Below are 21,069 nucleotides of genomic sequence, written 5' to 3'. Positions count from 1 at the left end.
TGGAAAGTCTCCTTTCATTCACAGGTCTGAAAAATGCTTGCTTGCTGCGTTCCAAAGGAGGCCATTTTATAATCAGTAGTTTTTATAAGATTTACTTTGCATGCTTCTCATGTGATTAGACACTGGCAAGGTCAGCCCTGGTGTGGGGAACAACTGAGCAGTAGCAAAATGCTCTTGCTTGAACGCTCACAAGCCTACAATGATCAATTCTTAGCCTTCAGTTATTACCTTCCCATGGCATCCATTAAGTTTCAAGTATTTTACCTGAAAGGAGTAATAAGTTAACAGCCACAAACACATGTCTAAATGCTACATGCAAGTTTACTTCTGTCAGTAAAGAGAGCACAGGGTGGGAGGACACCCAAAGCCCCCCATGACCCAGTTGGGTTGCCTGAGTGGTAAGGAAAGGAAAAAAAGGGGAGAGGAGGGAGAGACAGTGAGGAGAGAGAGAAGGGTGACAGGGAGAGAAAAGGGGAAGGAGGGAAGGAAGGAAGGAAGGAAGGAAGGAAGGAAGGAAGGAAGGAAGGAAGGAAGGAAGGAAGGAAGGAAGGAAGGAATGAGGGAGAGAGTCTGGGGAAGGAGGGAGAGAGAGAGAAGGGTTCCTAATAGTAGATGAGAAGTCAAAAAAGACAGTAAATTTCTCTGCTTCCCTACGTGGCCTTAAAGGCAGGTAATTCTATGTTTGCTTTCACTTTCAAATAAGTTTACCTATGCATATAGGTGAAGCCTAAAATTAAAATGAATTGATAAAAACAAATTGAGAGGGCCCGATTACACAATCGATGGAAAAGCAACACGTTTATACCCCCCAGTCAAGAAGAGCATTCTGGGAAAGCAGACTTGCCCGCTTCCAAAGGCACTCGGCCTTGACAGCTTGGCTACTGCACGGGCTGACCGCAGCTCAAAGGCCTGTTGGTATCTTGGAGCCACAGCACATCCATTCTTCCCTCACGCCAACATCAACCTGATGGTGATCTTTCCGAGTAAGGTATCTTTGTTGGTTGGTTGAGGCCTTCGCCTCCTTCTTAGTATGGGAGGCACTTGCATTTCATAGAGTACCACCACATCTATCAGAGTCGATTTGGGGAAGGTGGGTGTGGAGCAGCGATAAAGGAAAACGTTACATCCTCTGTGGAAATTCCAGGCCTTTCCCCCTTCTTTCAGGTACACCAGAGTTCACTGTGGTCATTATGTTCAGAAGACTTACACAGTGCAAAAGGCAGTATTTTGAGGAATGAAGCCATAAACCAGTAAAATAAGCCTCAGACTGTTTCCCCAATTTATTATTCTCATCTCCCATACACAGTATGTTACATGGGGTGCAACAAAACCAGAAGTTGTTTAAGGATCAAAAATCACTTCTATTTTTAAAAGATAACTTGTAATAGAAATATTTTTTCAGTATTTAAGGCAGTAAAAATTTAGCAGTCTTAAAGATAGCCCAAACTATGACTTTAAAAATGAGATAAATATATATGATGCTTAAATGTGGCAAATATTTTGAAACATTGACTAGTATTTAAGATATCAGTTTTAAAAAATAAAATATTTGATTAATTAGAGTAATTTGTCTTGTTTTAAAACTCAATTACTGTCATAATAAAAAAAGTTGGCAAAATAAGGTTCACTTTTCAATTGCTTTGTAATTTGTCGTCCTTTTTCCTACCTGCCAGTGTGTGAGAGACGGCTACACAAGTTAAGGCAAAATATAAAACTCCCCTATGGCTCAATTTCCTTTTAAGTAACACAAGGAAATTGTCAATGATTTGTTTCTGCCCCTCATAACTTTTGAGAATAAGTAAAACTTATAAAGTACTTTGCAAATATAAAAAGCTGTTTTAAAAGACAGGGGATGGACAAGCAGAATTAATATTTCTAGGTCAAAATTCTTATTTCATAACTACCTTTGAATTTTCTAAGTCTCCTGTATTTTCAAAATGTATTTTATAACAGCCACAATCCCTAGAGAAGCATTTTCAGTAAACATTCTTTGAACTGAGGAAGAACTGTCTCAGATTTGCAGCCTAAGGAGACATGATGACTAAAAACACTGTGGGATCCTGGATGGGATCCTGGAACAGAAAAAGGACATAAGTGGAAAAACTGGTGAAATCCGAATAAAGTCTGCAGTTTAGTTAGTAGTTCTGTACCAATGTTAATTTCCTGGCCTTGATAAGTATACCACGGTTAACAGAGAAAGCTGGGCAAAGGGTATATGGGAATTCTCTGTACTATTTTTACAATTCTTTTTTTTTTTTTTTTTTTTTTTGAGACGGAGTTCCGCTCTTGTTGCCAGGCTGGAGTGCAATGGCGCGATCTCAGCTCACCACAATCTCCGCCTCCCAGGTTCAACCGATTCTCCTGCCTCAGCCTCCCAAGTAGCTGAGATTACAGGCATGCGCCACCACGCCCGGCTAATTTTGTATTTTTAGTAGAGACGGGGTTTCTCCATGTTGGTCAGGCTAGTCTCGAAATCCCGACCTCAGGTGATCCGCCCGCCTCGGCCTCCCAAAGTGCTGGGATTACAGGCGTGAGCCACCTCACCCAGCCTATTTTTTACAATTCTTCTGTAAATTTAAAATTAGCTCAAAATCAAAAGTTTTTTAAAATCATTCTTTGAGTAAGAACATCAATTGTTACATGTTTTATTAAGAACCTAAATCTTGGCCAGGCACGGTGGCTCACACCTGTAATCCCAACACTTTGGGAGGCCGAGGCAGGAAGATCGCCTGGAGCCCAGGAGTTCAAGACCAGCCTGGGCAACCTGGCAAGACCTCCTCTCTGTAAGGGGGGGAAAAAAAGAACCTAAATCTAAATTAGTGTGTACTCTAATATGTTATAGTGAAATGATTCCACTAGATGGCACTCTGTTTTCTTCAGTGACCAGGAGACACCTCTTCACATTTCTAGTATCCATCACCTGATAGAAATATTTCTTGAGCTTATTTTATAGCTCCAGTGGGCACACGTCTTTGTATAATTTATTCTGTGATTTGAGTCTCATTATACAAAATATTATTTGCTTTGTTTTCTTAAAATGTCCTCTTTCAGGTTTCAAGCCTCACTATCGTTCCAGAATTTTAAGACAAGGTTTGTGAATCCAGTCATTCAACACATTCAGTAAGCCATTACTTTGTGCCACTATTATCTCTACAGTCTGAGGAAACCCATTCTCTTTAGCATTGACCAACATAAAAACTGTCCATCCTCCTACACATTTGCAAACTGCCTAAGATTCAAAGAGTAACTCTGAGCAAGGAGGAAACAAATGCTTTCCACCTTGTTTGCATGACTCTTTGATGATGCTGGACACCCCACTGACTTTTCCTGCTTAAACAAAGGGTTAGCTCTTCAATAATAACTTCTAGCTTCCTTTTGTATGTCAAAGCTGAAAACCAAAGTTCCTTTTTAAATTAAAACCAAATAGCTAGGAGTTCACCAGTTCCAATGAGGTTTGGCTTCTGCACTCCAATCATATTTAGTAATATCTGTAGCATTTCCTGGTCCATTCAATAACCTCCTTAATAAAACATTCCTGTCATCCATACTCCTCAGCTCATCACTGCTCTCTGTTGAAAATCTCCAATAAACCCAAGACTCTAAGTTCCATCCAATACTGAAGTTTCATTTTAGGAAAGGTATTTCAAACGTTGTTAATATGAGTTTTTGGGGTTTTTTTAAACGATTAAACTCATTTGGGGGCTTACGTGTCAAAATGAAAATAGAGTCATGCTATTTATTAATCAATTTCCAAAGTGCTAAACCTAGATGAGACTGGAAAACTTTCAATCTCTGACTTCACAGAATAAGCGCTTATAGTACTTCAGAATGAACTGGAAACAGTGATTCTGCATAAGAAAGACGATACTAGTAATATCTGGCACTAGCCAAAACCAAAAGACATAAAAACAGGAGACACCCTCAATTTGGACTGAGGTGTCCTGCAAAGACTTGAGGCAATTCTTATACCAAACGTCCATATAAATCCCTCTGAACTGATTTTTCATTTATATATATCAACAAAAACACTGAAGAGTAGAATACAATAACCAAATTGGATTTTAAAAAGTATTTCCTTTTAAAATAAGCAATCTGCTCTAATTGTGAAAGCAAAACTCTTAGATAAAATTTTTCCTAAATACAAAAAATTTTTCCTAAATACAACACCAAGCTCTACAGGATGGTTTCTCTGGACCCCTTATCTGGCCCAGGGTCAAGTGAAGTTAGGAAAACGGAGTTTCAAGGAAAATAACATTTAAATATTTTCAAGAAGAATGAAAACAAAACATATTCTGATTAACACACAGATAATAGAATTCCACAACAGACTATTCTGTCCTTGTACATTTTGATTAGTTGTATGTTTGCTCTATTTATAAATTTATGATCTTTCATTTTAAAAAGATAGCATCTATGTTTATGAAAAAGATGGTTGGTCAGTTCTTGTACTTTTTAATACCATGATAAGAAGAAAAAAAAAAACCCTAGGAAGAAAAATTCAAACCTTTTATGGTTTCAGTTCACAGACATCACTGCCAACCTTGTTTTAATCAACTGGTTGCTCTTGCGTACTGGACATCTATGGTATTTCTTCAATGCAAAACAATGAGCAAGCTCATCTGCCAAGAACTCCCCCCAGGAAGCCAGTAGAAAAGAAGCCATACTTCTAAGAATTCTAAAGGAAACAGAACTTTGTAAGAGTTACTTCCGAATCTCCCTAAGGGAATCCTTATTGTGACCACTTCAGCTGCCTTTTGTATTAAAGCAACCTTTAAATAGCTCTCCTTCTACTTATATTCCTTCTAAATTCACTATTGTTACTCATTATGAGTTCACCAATATTAGTCAGCACAAGTCAGTTAGTCACCATATTTTTTAAACCACCAAGCCCACCCCCACCCCCCCCAACCAACTTCTGGTTTTCCTTTCCCTTCGGTATTTTGCAACATTTGAGAAGATGAGTAACTATACCCAAGAAATGCGCTGGGCTTCCTCTGTTTGTGGTCTAAACAGTGACCATATCTCCATTAAAAAAAGGAATGCAACTCTTCACAACTCTTTCCAGCCACTTTCTTCTCTCTCCCGAAAAGGTAACACCTGGATTTAGGGAGTTACCTTAAGATTAAAAATTTATTCTGCACATTTTGTTTGGCCACCATTTCTCTTAAACTTATTTAGTAACAGGTCACACAGTCAAATTCTTTATTTCTTTATCCAAACAATAAATAGGCAAATGAGTACTATTTTTTCTTTTGAAAGTCTGTGGTTCCTGTCAATCACAAATGAGAAATGAAAAATGATCCTGGAAACTCTGGCCTGTGTTGGCCTTCAACATTATCTGTCAACTGAGGTCCTACACAAACAGCCCCAACATATCTTCTCTATCTGCCAAGACTTTCACAAACCCACCATCACCATAACATGCTTGCTGGATTGAAAGAAAAAGCCTCCTTGCTCCGGGCAATTCACAGGGAACTTGAAAGTTCCCCTGCCCCTCTGTCCATCCATCCCCAACCACTGAAACCAAAGGCTCCCTGAGAAACAGAACTGGAGATGGAAATGGAAAACTTTCCTAACCACCGTAACTACCAGTCACTTCCCGCTCTCTGGACTCACGGTGCACTGACATCTCATCCTTCCTAACCCACCATGTACCCACATCTTCCCTTCCCAACTCACAGTTTGCTCCTTCCAGAGATTCTACCCTGAAGTTTCTCTGTTTCACGCACAACACCTGGCATTTGGATGCACATACTAAATGTCTGCAAAGCCAGACCTCCCTCATTTTTTAAAGGTAGGACATCCAAGACCCAGGGCAAATTCTTGTCCTACCCATGTGTGGGTTTCATTCAAGCAACCTGGAATAACAGTGGTGTATAATTAAATAAATAAACAAGAAAGAATTCCCCCAGGGAACCAGTAATCACCATCTGCACATCCTAATGAGCATGGCAAATGTGCCCCTCACAATACTAAGGTAATCTGCCACTTCATAGGGACCTTTTCTTCCACATGGACAAATGCCACCATGAATTGCCATGGAATTGTCTATTTGGCCTTTACAGAGTGGCTGTATTGAACAGAGAGAGGGGTTTTGCTTGCTATGCAACACTGGGTGTAGACTTTCTCCTTGAATTTCTTATGAAAAGGAAAGATAGAAGAAAGTGGTTGTCAACATGCAAACGTTTTTTAACTAGCCATTCACATTGGAATATGGAAAAAATCTTCACCCATTAACTGCTCTACTTTCTCTCTCTTGTGTGTGTTTGAGGAGGGAAGAGGTGAGAGAACCAAGAGAAGAGCCAGGAATGATAAGGGAACAGACTTCATATTAGAGTAAACGTGATTTTTCCAATACACTCATAATATGCTATCATTCCCAATTACCTTAACAACTGCACTTCTCATATAATGTATTTGGAAGGCCGAGGCAGGCAGATCACTTGAATCAGGAGTTCAACACCAGCCTGGCCAACATGATGAAACCCCGTCTCTACCAAAAATACAAAAATTAGCTGTGTATGGTGGCGGGTGCCTGTAATTTCAGCTACTCGGGAGGCTGAGGCAGGAGAATTGCTTGAACCCGGGAGGCAGATGTTGCAGTGAGCCGAGATCATGCACTGTACTCCAGCGTAGATGACAGAGTGAGACCATGCCACAAAAACAAAACAACAACAACAACAACAAAAAACAGCACTTTGGGAGGCTGAGGGGGGAGGATCGCTTGAGGCCAGGAGCTCAAGACCAGCCTGGGCAACATAACAAGACTTCATCTCTAGTAAAAAAAATATATATATATATCTCCATACCATAAGTATTTTGAATGAGGAAAATTAATTATGTACCATTATTTGTTATAAAGTATTAATTTTTTTAAACTTTATTTTTTAGGTGATAGGCATATATGTGTTCACTGTAAAATCTTTTGACTTTGCCGTAGACTTGAAGATGTCCATTAAAAATAGGAGGAAAAACTTATTTTTTGAAGCTATATATACACAAAAATAGGGCTTCTTAAAAGTCTCTTTAAAATATTTCTTCTTGTCTCCAAATTGGCCTCAACAAAGCAAGGAGTCCTTGGCTTCCACCTGCCTTCCAAAGGGATCCCTCACTTTGGGGAAAAGATTTGCCAAGGCCCTTACCTGACGCACACCTGAGAAACAGCTGACTGCCCTGACAGTTGGCAGGGCTTAAGCGTGCAACTCCTCCCCAGCATTCTGTAGTATAAAGGAGAGGACCAGCTGTCACTGCTGTAAAATGCACCTGGTCCTCCCTCTGCATCCCATTCTCAACTCAAGTGCGTCCGAGGGTCTGGGGCCGCAAGGAAGTCACATTCTACAGCGTGCAATTATTTCCCCACGCACTTCAGACTTGTCTGTCAGCTTTTTCTGAAGCTTTTCTGGGGGAAAAGAAGAAAAAAAGAAAAAAAAAAAAAAGCTTATTCTTAAGCTTTTCTCCTCTCCATCCAGTCAGCTGCACACTGTCTTGCTTTCTGGAGGACATCAAAGAAGCAGAGAAAGGCGAAGCATTCCCTGACTCCCCTTAACTCTGGGCAAGACAGAGGCATTTTTAATGTTGTAGTGGAGACCACACACTCTACTCCACATCCCAGCTCACAGAGGGGCCCTAGCCAGCTACAGGAAAAGTTAAAGAGAAGCTCCCACCCTCAGTTGCTTCTCACCCTTATCCAGGAATCCTAAGGGACGGGGAGGAGGAAAAGGTTCATTCTCACAGCTTGTACCTGCCAAAGACAGGCGATCACTAACACTGCAGCATCTGTGAGGACGACGACCCCAGCCACTCTCAAAATCTGGCCTCTCCAGCTGTCTCATCATTTTGCTCTCAGGAAAAAACAAAGTTGAGAAAAAGTGAAAGTAACACGACGCATTTCAGATTCTCCCTATCAGATTCTACCTCAACACGTGTTCTTTCAAGTCAAATCTTTGTCTTCTGGTTCTCTGGCAGCACTTCTTAGACTAAAGCCAGACCACAGAGCATATTGCTGCTGTGGTTTTGCTTTAGCCAGAACTGCTGCTTCAACTCTGAGTGGAGCTGGAAACCATATAGAAGCTGATCTGTGAGAAAAACCCACAAAGTCCAATGGGAAAACCCATTAACTAACCTTAATGATCTCATAGGTCATCCATCCATCCTTTCACGGCTCCGACAGCTCCTTTCTCGCCCCACCCCCTTTTCCCCTTATCGCTTCCCCCTAGACATTCTATGGAAGCACAGACAACTTTAGGAGAAAATGCCACGTTTATCACGCTCTCCAGTGAGCACTTGAGCACATGCCTCAGTCTGTACCCCTAAGGGACAGTCTGAGAGACTGTAACACTAAGAGAGAGCCAGATGGGGTGTACGAGGACGGGGGTTTTGGAGGAGTGTGAACCTAAATTGCTCGTACTAGAATTTCAGTGGAGGAAATTCCATGTTTTGCAAGTATGAAAGTCTGATATTAAATATCACAAACAAAACTTCCATCTCTTAGCGTACATGTCTCAGATTTAATTTCTCTATGTTCTCTGTGGTTTGGATGTTTTACCTCCCAAGAAAAGCTTTCATGAGGCCACTCTTTACAAAAAGACAAACTACCTTCACAGATGAATGGGTAAACAAAATGTGGTATATATACATAACGGAATACTATTCAGCCTTAAAAATAAGGAAATCTTGTCATCTGCTATAACACGGATGAACCTGTTGAACATCATGTTACAAGAAATAAGCCAGACACAGAAACACAATTGCTGCATGATTCCCTTTATATGGGGTATCTAAAGTATTCGAACTCTTAACAGAAAGTAGAATGGTGGTTGCCAGGGACGGCAGGGGAGAGGAAAATGGGGAGTTGTTCAATATACTTTCAGTTTTTCAAGATGAAAAAGTTCCAGAGATCTGTTGCACAACAACGTGAATATATTAACACTACTATACCATACACTTAAAAATGCTTACCGTGGGAAATGTTACGATATATGTTTTTTGCCACAATTTAAAAGGTACCACCTTCGTCCTACATTTTTGGATACTCTAAATCGCCAAGTCGGCATTTTGATATTTAAAAATAAAGCAAATATTTGGGTGACTTATATCTTACTGAAAATGAAAACCCTAAAATTAAATTGCTTTGAAGACTCAAAAAGGATAATTAAGAAGCACTTGAAACCATTGCTTGAGCCAAACCTTGTCATTTTAAGCATGCATGACATTTTCATAGCAGGAAGGATCCTGGCATTCTTCTCCAATGGTATGCGTGGTATGCTGAATCGGCTTCTAAATCAAATGAGGCTGCTGATATAGCAAAAGAAGGATATATCACAAGACAGCCTTAGAGACTGAATACTGTGGCTATTATAACAAAGCGGCAAAATGAATCATTCATGCGTAGAGGGAGTATACAATCATTACTAGCTACTGCCACTTTTTGAATGGTTCCCGCACCGGTTCCCTCTCTACCAAACCTCTCTTTACTCTCTCATTACTCTAAACACTAATCCATCATCCGTTCCTCTGAAATGTAGACATTTCTCTAAGGAGACAACATTTGTAAAAATAATAACTCTTAAGTTGAAAGAGCAAAGAGGCAAGGCAAACTTATTCACATAGCGTTCCGTTCAGAAAAGCTAAACTCAAAGGAAACTGCGCATTTGTAAAGTTCATGATTTCAACGTTCCACTGTAAGAATTATAATGTAAGGGAAAGAACTGGAATGCTGAAGACTATTTCCCCTATAACAGAAATCTGTTGAACGTTTCTGTAACTTGGCTATGGAGATTAAAAAACAAGTACTATATAACTGAATTTCCCAATAGCTCATGACTCCTTAGCTTTTGGGATCTATGATTCAGAACATTCTCCTTTTGCATTTCACCAGAGGCATTACTGAGGTATGTGAAAACATGAACAAGATAGGAAATACATTTGCATAGTTTCTATATGATTTGCACACTCCTCCACAAATTGTAATTTATTACACACACACACACACACACACACAGAGTAAAGGTTAGTTTCTGAACGCCATAAGGCATGCCATGATTTTTCTTCTGCCCCCATCTCAATTAATGTATACCCAATGCCACTATCACTGACACAGAGTACCACCTTAGAGGTACAGAAGGTGAAAAACCAAGGAGAAGCAACCCTGTGAGGCTTTGTCCAGGGCGAGCCTTCAGTGCACATACTGGCCTAAGAAAAGTTGTAGTAGGTACATACCCAGGCATATTCTGGCAGGGGTCTGAGAAATAAAGGAGAGAGAACAGACTGAACTGCAACGTCATGGTTCAGGCAATACTTTGTGTCCCAAGCTATAATCAGCAAAGTCTCCCAAATTCACATGCTGTTGAACAAAAGAGAGGCCTTAACTATGAAGTGTGCAAGGCTTGGCCCTGCTCTTCCCATCCCTCCTCATCCAAAGGCCCCCTCCTTGCTCATACTTCATCACCCATCTTCTCCAAATCTAGTCATAGGAGCTGCTACTAAATGGCTCTTTACATGGTACTTGTTTGGGGAAGTTGAAGCTCTTGTCCTCTCAGGAGTGTGTTCCTGTTTTAATAAAAAGTATCAGGCTGGGCATGGTGGCTCACGCCTGTAATCCCAACACTTTGGGAGGCCAAGGCATGAAAATCGCTTGAGACCAGGAGTTCAAGACCAGCCCGGGCAATAAACTGAGACTCCCCCTGGCTCTACAAAAAACTTTAAAAAAAATTTAGCCAGGCATGGTGGCATGCGCCTGGGGTCCTAGCTACTCAGAAGGCCAAGAAGGGAGGATCGCTGGCGCCCAGGAGAAAGAGGCTACAGTGAGAGATATGATGGTACCACTACACTACAGCCTGGGGAACAAGGCAAAACCCTGGTCTAAAAAAAATAAAAATTAAAAAAAGCATCAAAGCATCAAAGACCTTCCATCAAGAAAGACAGAAGCCCTGGGTGAGGAGTCCCAGAGGCCAGAGACAACTGTTTCCAGTGGCCAAAGCCTGGGCAGCACCAGGCTCCTGACAGCAGCCCTGATGCACAAGTGTCAGGGCTGACATGAATGAACTGCTTCTTTCTGGTACTGTGCAGTCATGTATATCCCCCACCCAACCCTGTAAACTTCTTCCCCCCTCAAATCAGGCTGGGTGGGCCACATGGTGATGTGAACAGAGTACCTGGGATCCTCAGACCAGAGGTTCAAACTCAGCACCAAAGCAGACAGCAGGGCCTCCTCAAACCAGCCCTCTCCTGTCCCTGTCTAAATAAAGGAACACACGAAACACATTTAACAACTCTTAGAATGACCTGGACCCTCTAGCTTTCTAGTGACCCAACACTAATACAAGACACTGCTATAAACAGTTCCAGAATTAGAATCAGCATCTGTACCTTGAAGCTGCAAAGAGAGAAGGGAAGCTTTGATTGAGGGTCCTTTGGGACACTATTTAGATCTAAGTGGCCAGGAAGAGGCACACTGTGCACATAAAACTGACTAGAAGAATTAGGGACAATCCCATCTATTAATAGCCAACATTCCCTACAGGAGAGAAAAAAACGGGGAGGAGAGGCAGGGAAAGTGAAGGTAATAACAATTCTCCGTTATTGTGTAAATGACATAACTTCAGGCTTCACTTTCCTCACTACAGCTTAGAGAATTCGCAGATTATCTCGGGGATAACTTACACTTATATAATGGTGGGTTACTGTGGGCTTTATGAGTCCAACCCACAGACCTAATTCAGAATTGTGGTAATCCACCCCACACACCATCTCTTCCCTCCCCACCTGCCCAAGAGACAGCCAAACCCCACAATTAGACAAAGGAGAAAGGAACAAAGAAGAATGAAGGACAAAGAATACTATGGTCAAGCTTAAACCACATATGGCCAGCAGAGATATTTTAAAGAGAAGACGGGGAAAAAAAGAAAAGAGGGGAAAAAAGAAACAGAAGAGGCCACCATGCCAGGGACTTCACAAGGGACAGAGGATAAACATGGGCATAGAAGAGGCCTTCCCCTTATCCTGAAAAAAATGAAGAGTTGCACTGTTTTGTGGCCAACCCCACTTACCACCTGCCCTTTCTCATATTCTTCCACATGCAAAAGTGCTTGGAAAACTTTAAACCAGCCACTACATGACACAAGTTGAACTTTTTACTACATCTCTCAGTCCCCAATGCTAACTACCTTAAGAATATGATCGAGGCTGATTAAAGTCCAAAAAGAATATGCTAAATAATCACTCCCTTGTATGTATCTTCAACTCCCTCACTTTGTCATCCTTGCCTGGCAAGACCCAATCCCTGTTTAAATCCAGTTATTTGTCAACATCATGTCTGTACCACTCAGTCCATAGTTACAGGAGAAAAACATACCCCCATACCAACTACTCACTTTATATTCATGGCCACCAAACTCACATGGGCCCTGAGTGCTTTCTGATGATCATGATACATTTTACTGGCTCCATTACTCTCAGATGCTCCCCAGTGACTATTTCATACACATGGCTCTCCTCATATCTCTGATGTTTCCTTGTTATCCTCACACTCGGCTTATCTTCCTGTTTCACTGAACTACCAGGCACAATCAGAACAGACCTTCCACAAGTGCCCCCCCCCCGCCCCCGTCCACCCATCACATCTGTCCTCCTAGCTACATCTGTGCCTTTATCACTCAAGACGGGCCAGCCTATGCTCTAACAACCACCACTACAACCATCAGGAGCTTAACAACAAAAGACAGTAAATGTTCATCATGATCAGCTGAGGGGTCTGCTCTACCCTGCTCTTACTCAGGGATGCAGGTTGATTGATAAGCAGCCAGATTCTGGAACATCACCAGTCACCAGGCATAAAGGAAAATAACTTTTGAAGATGTTTACACTGATAATTAAACGCTAGAGCACAGAAATGCCACAGGTCATTTAACACAATCCACTAGCCACAGCTAGTTACATGATCCCAGCAAGCCATCAGAAGCCAGGAAGAAGAGTCCTACCATAGGCCCAAAAGTCAAGAGAGTTGAACAGCTTTGACATTAGTGCTACTGACTTCTAAAGCGCCTATATAGTCTACCTTTCCTCCTATGAATATACTCTACTCCTAGCTAAGGCCAACCCACTCACGTACTAGGATCCTTCTTGCATCCTGAGACATACCAATTCTACAACTGGCTCCTCTGTCTCCTGTCTCATAAATATTTCTCTCTCTACTGAATCTTTCTTAGCATATAATCTTTACAATTACTTACCTTAAAAGCAAAAACTGGCTGGGTGCATTGGCTCACGCCTGTAATCCCAGCACTTTGGGAGGTTGAGGCGGGCAAATCACTAAAGCCCAGGAATTTGAGACCAGCCTGGCCAACACAGGGAGACCCCATCTCTACAAAAAAAAAAAAAAAAAAAAAAAAATATATATAGCTGGGCATGTTGATACATGCTTGTAGTCCCAGCTACTTGCAGGGCTGAGGTGGGAGGATCGCTTGGGCCCAGGAGTCCAAGACTGCAGTGAGCCATGTTTGTGCCACTGCACTCCAGCCTGGGCAACAGAGCAAGATCCTGTCTCCAAAAAAAAAAAAAAAAAAACCCCACTGAAAGCTTCACCTCATGTCCCCTTCCAGTTACACTCCTATTTCTCTGTTCCTGTCAACAGTGGATTTCCTTTAAGAGAGTTGCTATATTCACTCTAATTCCCCTACCCCACATTCTCTTGAACTCACTCCTATAAAGAGTATCCCCTTCCATATTAGTCCATTCTTGCATTGCTATAAAGAAATACCTGAGACTGGGTAATTTATAAAGAAAAGAGAGTTAATTGACCCACGGCTCCGCAGGCTGTACAAGAAGCATGATGCTGGCATCCGCTCAGCTTCTGTGGAGGCCTCAGGAAACTTACAATAATAGCAGAAGGCGAAGGAGAAGCAGGCATAATTTACATGGCCAGAGCAGAAAGAAGAGGAGGGAGGAGGTGCTATATACTTTTTTTTAAAATTTTTACTTTAAGTTCCAGGATACATCTGCAGAACGTCCAGGTACATAGGCATATGCTTGTCATGGTGGTTTGTTGCACCTATCAGCTCATCATCTAGGTTTTATGCCTCACATACATTAGCTTTTTGTCCTGATGCTCTCCCTCCCCTCCCCATCCCCAACAGGCCCTGGTGTGTGTTTTTCCCCTCTCTGTATCCATGAGTTCTCATTGTTCATCTCCCACTTATAAGTGAGAAGAGGTGGCATTTGGTTTTCTGCTCCTGTGTTAGTTTGCTGAGGATGATGGCTTCCAGCTTCATCCATGTACCTGCAAAGGACATGATCTCATTCCTTTTTATGGCTGCATAGTATTCCATGGTGTATATGTACCACATTTTCTTTATCTAGTCTATCATTGATGAGCATTTGGATTGGTTCCATGTCTTTGCTATTGTAAATAGTGCTGCAATAAACATACGTGTGCATGTATCTTCATAGCAGAATGATTTATATTCCTTTGGGTATATATCCAGTAATGGAAAAACTGGCTAGTCATATGCAGAAAACTGAAATTGGACCCATTCCTTACACCTTATACAAAAATTGACTCAAGATGGATTAAAGACTTAAATGTAAAACCCAAAACCATAAAAACCTTAGAAGGAAACCTAGGCAGTACCACTCAGGACATAGGCATGGGCAAAGATTTCATGACGAAAATGCCAAAAGCAATTGCAACAAAAGCTAAAACTGACCAATGGAATCTCATTAAACTAAAGAGCTTCTGCACAGCAAAAAGAAACTATCACCAGAGTGAGCAGGCAACCTACAGAATGGGAGAAAATGTTTGCAATCCACCCATCTGACAAAGGTATAATATCTGGAATCTACAAAGAACTTAAACAAATTTACAAGAAAAAAACAACCCCATCAAAAAGCACGCAAAGTATATAAACAGACACTTCTGTAAAGAAGACATTTATGCAGCCAACAAACATATGAAAAAAACCTCAGCATCACTGATCACTAGAGAAATGCAAATCAAAACCACAATGAGATACCATCGCATGCCAGTCAGAATGACAATTATTACAAAGTCAAGGGCCGGGCATGGTGGCTCACTCCTGTAATCCCAGCACTTTGGGAGGCCAAGGCGGGTGGATCACCTGAAGTCAGGAGCTGGAGACCAGCCTGGCCAACATGGTGAAACCATGTCTCTACTGAAAATAAAAAAATTAGCCGGGTGTGGTGGCGGGCACCTATAATCCTAGCTACTCGAGAGTCTGAGGCTGGAGAATTGCTTGAACCTGGGAGGCGGAGGTTGCAGTGAGCTAAGATTGCGCCACTGCACTCCAGCCTGGGGGACAGAATGGGACTCCGTCTCAAAACAAAACAAAACGAAACAAAACAAAACACAAAAAGTCAAGAAATAACAGATGCTGGTGAGGCTGTGGAGAAATAGGGATAGTTTTACACTGTTGGTGGGAATGTAAATCAGTTCAACCATTGTGGAAGACAGTGTGGCAATTCTTCAAGAATCTAGAACCAGAAATACCATTTGACCCAGCAATCCCATTGCTAGGTATACACCCAAAGGAATATAAATCATTCTACTATAAAGGTGCTATACACTTTTAAACCACCACACCTCATGAGAACTCTATCTTGAGAACAGCACCAAAGGGATGTTGCTAGGCCATTCAAGAAGGATCCACCCCCAAGATCCAATCACTTCCCACCAGGCCCCACCTCCAACATTGGGGATTACAATTCAACATTAGATTTGGGTGGGGACACAGATCCAAATCATGTCACCTTCTCACCATCCCTTCACCAAACAGGTTAAGGTCTCCCAAGACCTCTACCTTCCTACAGCCAATGGCAAAGTTTCAGACCTTATAGTACCCAAACGATCACCTACATTCAACATAACTGCACACTTCAATTCTTAAAACATTTTTATACTTGACTCCAAGACATTTGGTTCTCCTCCTACCTTCCTGAGCACAGTTGCTCAGTCTCTTTTATTTGTTATTTCTATACTCATTTACTATCAACAGTAGGGTATCCCAGGGGTCAGTCAGTGTTCACATCATTCCTTTTCTTGGCTATACTCCTAACATCATTTGAGTTCATGATTTTGAATGCTATATCTATGTACTGATGACTCCCAAATGTATATCTTGAGCCTACATGGCCACACTGAGAAATATTCAGCTATCCAATGAAGTATGCAGTATCACCACTTTCATGTTTCAGATTTATAGAATTTTGTTAAAGAATTAATGACTCTACTTGAAAAATCATCCAGTCCAATCATGTATTTTAGAAGTAAAGAACCCAAGGTTCCTAGAAATAAACTAATTTCCCAAAGATTAAAAAGGGGAATTGTCACCAGATGCTTTCAACCACCTCCCTACTTTCATTAAAAGGCATAGTACTGTATGGCATCCTAAAGGTGAAAATAAAGATGGAAGTATAACAAACATAAAGTTAAAATGGAAAAGAACTGGAGTAAGAAGAAATTCATAAAGCCCTAATAGACTAATAAGAGATGACAACTTTACCTACTCGTGGAGTTTTTCAGGTCATTCTAGCAAGGACTCGACTTCATTCTCAAGGCATTCCATCCATAGCCTAAATACCAGAAGGGAATGTTAACAGTGTAGGTGGTTTGGGTCTCTGGGGCTGGCCAATTGATAAGAAAGCTTGAAAGAGCTGCAGCATTTCTAAGAGTGATTCTTCACAAGTAGGGCTACCGATGGATCATCTCACTACCTCACCTCACTCTGTTTCATGTTTTCTATTTCCCAGCAGCACAACAAGGTTAAATTTCACAGCAAAAGACACATCTCCTCTTTCATATCCAAATGGACAGCTCACTAAGAATTTGAAAGCTGATGGAAAATAAGGTAAAGCTCAGTTAATATGCCTAAGCAGCCGGACACGGTGGCTCACGCCTGTAATTTCAACACTGTGGGTTGCTGAAGCGGGTGGACTGCTTGAAGCCAGGAGTTCAAGATAAGCCTGGCCAACATGGCAAAGCCCCGTCTCTACCAAAAATACAAAAAAATTAGTCAGGCATGGTGGCACACGCCTGTAATCCCAGCTACTCGGGAGGTTGAGGCACAGAAATCTCTTGAACCTGGGAGGCGAAGGTTGCAGTGAGCTGAAATTGCACCACTGCACGCCACCCTGGGTGACAGAGCAAAGCTCTGCCTCAAAAAAATGAAATAAAATAAAATAAAAAATAATAAAAAATAAATAAATAAATAAAATAAAATATGCCTAAGCAAGGATCACCATGCATGCCATTTCACAGGACTCAGATCAGCTTCCTATGGTGCAAGCCATCATTTCCAAGCTAGTTACAATACTGTGGCATAGATAAATGTATTGATAGGCCTTTATGCATTTAATCACACCAGATTTAACTATCCCAACAAATTAACTCACAAGTTTAAATTCAATACGTTTAACTATTCTTGTCCTGTGTTTCCTTGTGTGAAAAATGAGGTGACTGGACCAGACCATTTTTAATAACTCCTCCCACATAACTCTTACCTAGGAGGAACATGAACTACTTTGGAAAAGCTATGGCTGGCCGGCCACAGTGGCTCACGCCTGTAACGGAGGCTGGTAGATCGTTTGAGCCTAGGAGTTCAAGACCAGCCTGGGCAACAAAGTGAAACCCCGGTCTCCACAAAAAGTACAAAAATTAGCTGGACGTGGTGGTGCACTCCTGTAGTCCCCCGCTATTTGGGAGTCTGTAAGGTGGGACAATCACTTGAGTCTGGGAGTTCTAGGCGGAAGTGACCTATGATTGTGCCACTGCACTCCGGCCTGGGTGACAGAGTAAGATCCTGTCTCTATAAAAAAAAAAAAAAAAAAAGAAGAAGAACAAAAAGAGAAGCTATGGCCTAGATAGTCCCTAGTATGCTCTAATGGTCTATGAATGTAAAGTAGTTTAGATGATGAGGCAAGACGCAGAAAGCCCACCTTGTCCAGAACAGATATTAAACTAGGGGTATGACAAACTTAATTAATATAAATTTTATTTATTTATTTATTTATTTATTTATTTATTTATTTATTATAGAGAAAGGGTAATGCTCTGTCACCTAGGCTGGAGTGCACTGGTGCAATCACAGCTCACTGCAACCTCGACCTCCCGGGCTTAAGTGATCCTCCCACCTCAGCCTCTGTAGCTGGGCCTACAGATGTGTGCTACCACGCCTGGCTAATTTTTGTATTGGTGTGTGTCTGTGTGTGTGTTTAGAGACAGAGTCTCACTTTATTGCCCAGCCTGGTCCAGAACTCCTGGACTCAAGTGATCCTCTAGCCTCAGCCTCCCAAAGTGCTGGGATTACAGGTGTGAGCCACCATACCTGGCCACATTTCAAAATATTTTGAAAGCAAATCCAACTTCTGGGATGGAAACAAAGCTACCTAGAATAGGAAATATGTATTTTAGAAAATGATAATAGCTAAAGCTTAAAAAGCTCAGTTCCTATCTCAAGACATTAAGAAGAGCAAAATAAACCTAAAGAAAACAAAAAGAAAGAAAAATTAAGAGCAGAAATGAAATAGAAAACGAGGATAAAATAAAGATGATCAACAAAGGCATAAGTAGGCCATTTGAGAGGATTAATATGCCAAATCTTTGATGAAGACTGATGAATAAAACAGAGAGAAAGATACAAAATTGCACACTGTAAAGATAAGTAAAAAGCATATTTCAATCAACTTTAACTCAAAAAGTTTTAAATTTTGGACAAATTGGGGAAATTCTCAAGAATGTACAACTTAACTGTCACAAAAAAAGTGTAAAATCTGAATAGTCCTACAGGAAACTGAATCAGGCCATGTGCAGTAGCTCATGCATGTAATCCCAGCACTTTGGGAGGCTGAGCCAGGTGGATCACAAGGTCAGGACTTCAAGACCAGCCTGGCCAACATGGTGAAACCCCGTCTCTACTAAAAATACAAAAATTAGCTGGGTGTGGTGGTGCACGCCTGTAATCCCAGCTACTCAGGAGGCTGAGGCACGAGAACTGCTTGAACGCGGGAGGTGGAGGTTGCAGTGAGCTCAGATCACGCCACTGCACACCAGCCTGGCCGACAGACCGAGACTCTGTCTCAGACAAAAAAAGAAACTGAATCAGTTGGCCGAGTCCAGTGGCTCATGCCTGTAATTCCAGCACTTTGGGAGGCCGAGGTGGGCAGATCACTTGAGGTCAGGAGTTCCAGACCAGCCTGGCCAATATGGTGAAACCCCGTCTCTACTAAAAATAAAAAAATCAGGTAGGCGTGGTGGTGGGTGCCTGTAATCCCAGCTACTTGGGAGACTGAGGCAGGAGAATCACTTGAACCCGGGAGGTGGAGGTTGTAGTGAGTCGAGATCGCACCACTGCACTCCAGCCTGAGTGACAGAGTGAGACTCTGTCTCAAAAAAAAAAAAAGGAACTGAATTAGTAACTTACAATCTTCCTATGGTAAAAAAATAAACTGTATGTCCAGATGGCTTCACCAACAAGTTCTAAGGAAATAATAACACTCCACACAAAGACTTGAGAATAAATTATACAAACACTGTCAGAGAACAGGAGCGAAGGGCACCTTTCCTAGCTTAGCGTTTAGAATGTGTTCAATACAAAAACACAACTAGAACTGAACAAGAACTGAAAACTATAGACCAATCTCATTCATGATCACTTATGCAAAAATCTTCAAGAAAATAGTAGCACATCAAATTCACATTTTAAAAGGATAATATACCCTGATAATACACCCAGATAAAAACTGGAGTTATTTTATTTTTTTTGAGATGGAGTCTTGCTGTGTCACCCAGGCTGGAGTGCAGTGGCATGACCCCAGCTCACTGCAACCTCCTCCTTCCAGGTTCAAATGATTCCCCTGCCTCAGCATCCCAAGTAGCTGGGATTACAGAGCTGCACTACCATGCCCAGATAATTTTCATATTTTTAGTAGAGATGGGGTTTCACCACATTGGCCAGGCTGGTCTCAAACTCCTCCTGGCCTCAAGTGATCCTCCCACCTCGACCTCGCAAAGTGCTGGGATTATAGATGTGAGTCACCATGCCCGGCCTCAAACTGGATTTAAACCAGGACTCCACACTTTAAATTTTTGACTGACATTAAAAGTCAGTCAGTGTAACTTACCATATTAACAGATTGAAGGAGGATACTCATATTCTCATCTCCACAGATGTGGAAGAAATGACATAAGCAAACAGAAGGGAAGTTCCCACTCTGAAAAGAGATACATATCAAAAACCTGTAACAAATTCCATACATCAAAAGCATTCCCTTTTAGAAAGGGGAATCACACAGGATGCCCACCGTCATCTCTTCTACTCCACGTTGTACTACTAGAGGTCCTGGCCATTGCAGTAAAGCACGAAAAAGAAACAAGGAAGAAAAAAAATGATATTATTTACAGATGAGAAGGTTGTGTTCATAGAAAAAAATCAAAGCAATTACTAAAACCACTATTACTACAAGTTCAAAGGGTTGAGCAAGATTGCTGAATATATTAATGTACAAAAATAAAATTTTTATTTATCAGCAATTGTTAGAAATAAAATGTTGAAAGAGATGCCATTTTGTTAACATCAACATAGAGAACAAGTACCTGAAATAAATCTAATAAAATATGTGAAATGTATTACTGGATATACTGAGCAAATAACGCCAGACACAATCTATTTATAGAAAGCTCAACAACAAGCAAAACTATACAATTTAGAGATAAATATTTAGGTGGCAAAATTTAAAAACAAAATTTAAAAACAATTTAAAAGTGATTTTTCATAAAGTCAGGATACGTTTGGGAGAAATGGATAATGATTGGAAGGAGACAGAGGGGGCTTCTGGGGTCCTGGTATGTTGTATTTGTTGACTTCAGTGGTGGTTAGACAGGGTTCATTTACAACATTTCTTTCAGGTATACATTGTTTACACCACACTTATATTTCATACATGTGCATACATGCATTAGAATTTTTTTTTTTTTTTTGAGATGGAGTCTTGCTCTGTTGTCCAGGCTGGAGTGCAGTGGGCTCGGCTCACTGCAAGCTCCACCTCCCAGGTTCACATCAT

The 21,069-nt window shown here is 41.3% G+C and overlaps 2 long non-coding RNA genes across 2 annotated transcripts in view; both read right to left on the bottom strand.

Annotated features, from left to right (window-relative positions):
- LOC103231855 (uncharacterized) overlaps positions 1–21,069 on the bottom strand; it is a 108,271-nt gene that overhangs the window by 54,305 nt on the left and 32,897 nt on the right. The gene's annotated exons all lie outside the window — the stretch shown is intronic.
- On the bottom strand, positions 6,851–12,542 carry LOC140710891 (uncharacterized). Its single transcript, XR_012092038.1, has 2 exons — positions 7,742–12,542; positions 6,851–7,399 (listed from the first exon to the last, which is right to left on the bottom strand). It is a non-coding gene; the product is annotated as an uncharacterized lncRNA (long non-coding RNA).

Source organism: Chlorocebus sabaeus, chromosome X (assembly GCF_047675955.1).
Source record: "Chlorocebus sabaeus isolate Y175 chromosome X, mChlSab1.0.hap1, whole genome shotgun sequence".
In the NCBI taxonomy this organism is placed as follows: domain Eukaryota; kingdom Metazoa; phylum Chordata; class Mammalia; order Primates; family Cercopithecidae; genus Chlorocebus; species Chlorocebus sabaeus.
This window is presented reverse-complemented; position numbering and strand designations above follow the sequence as displayed.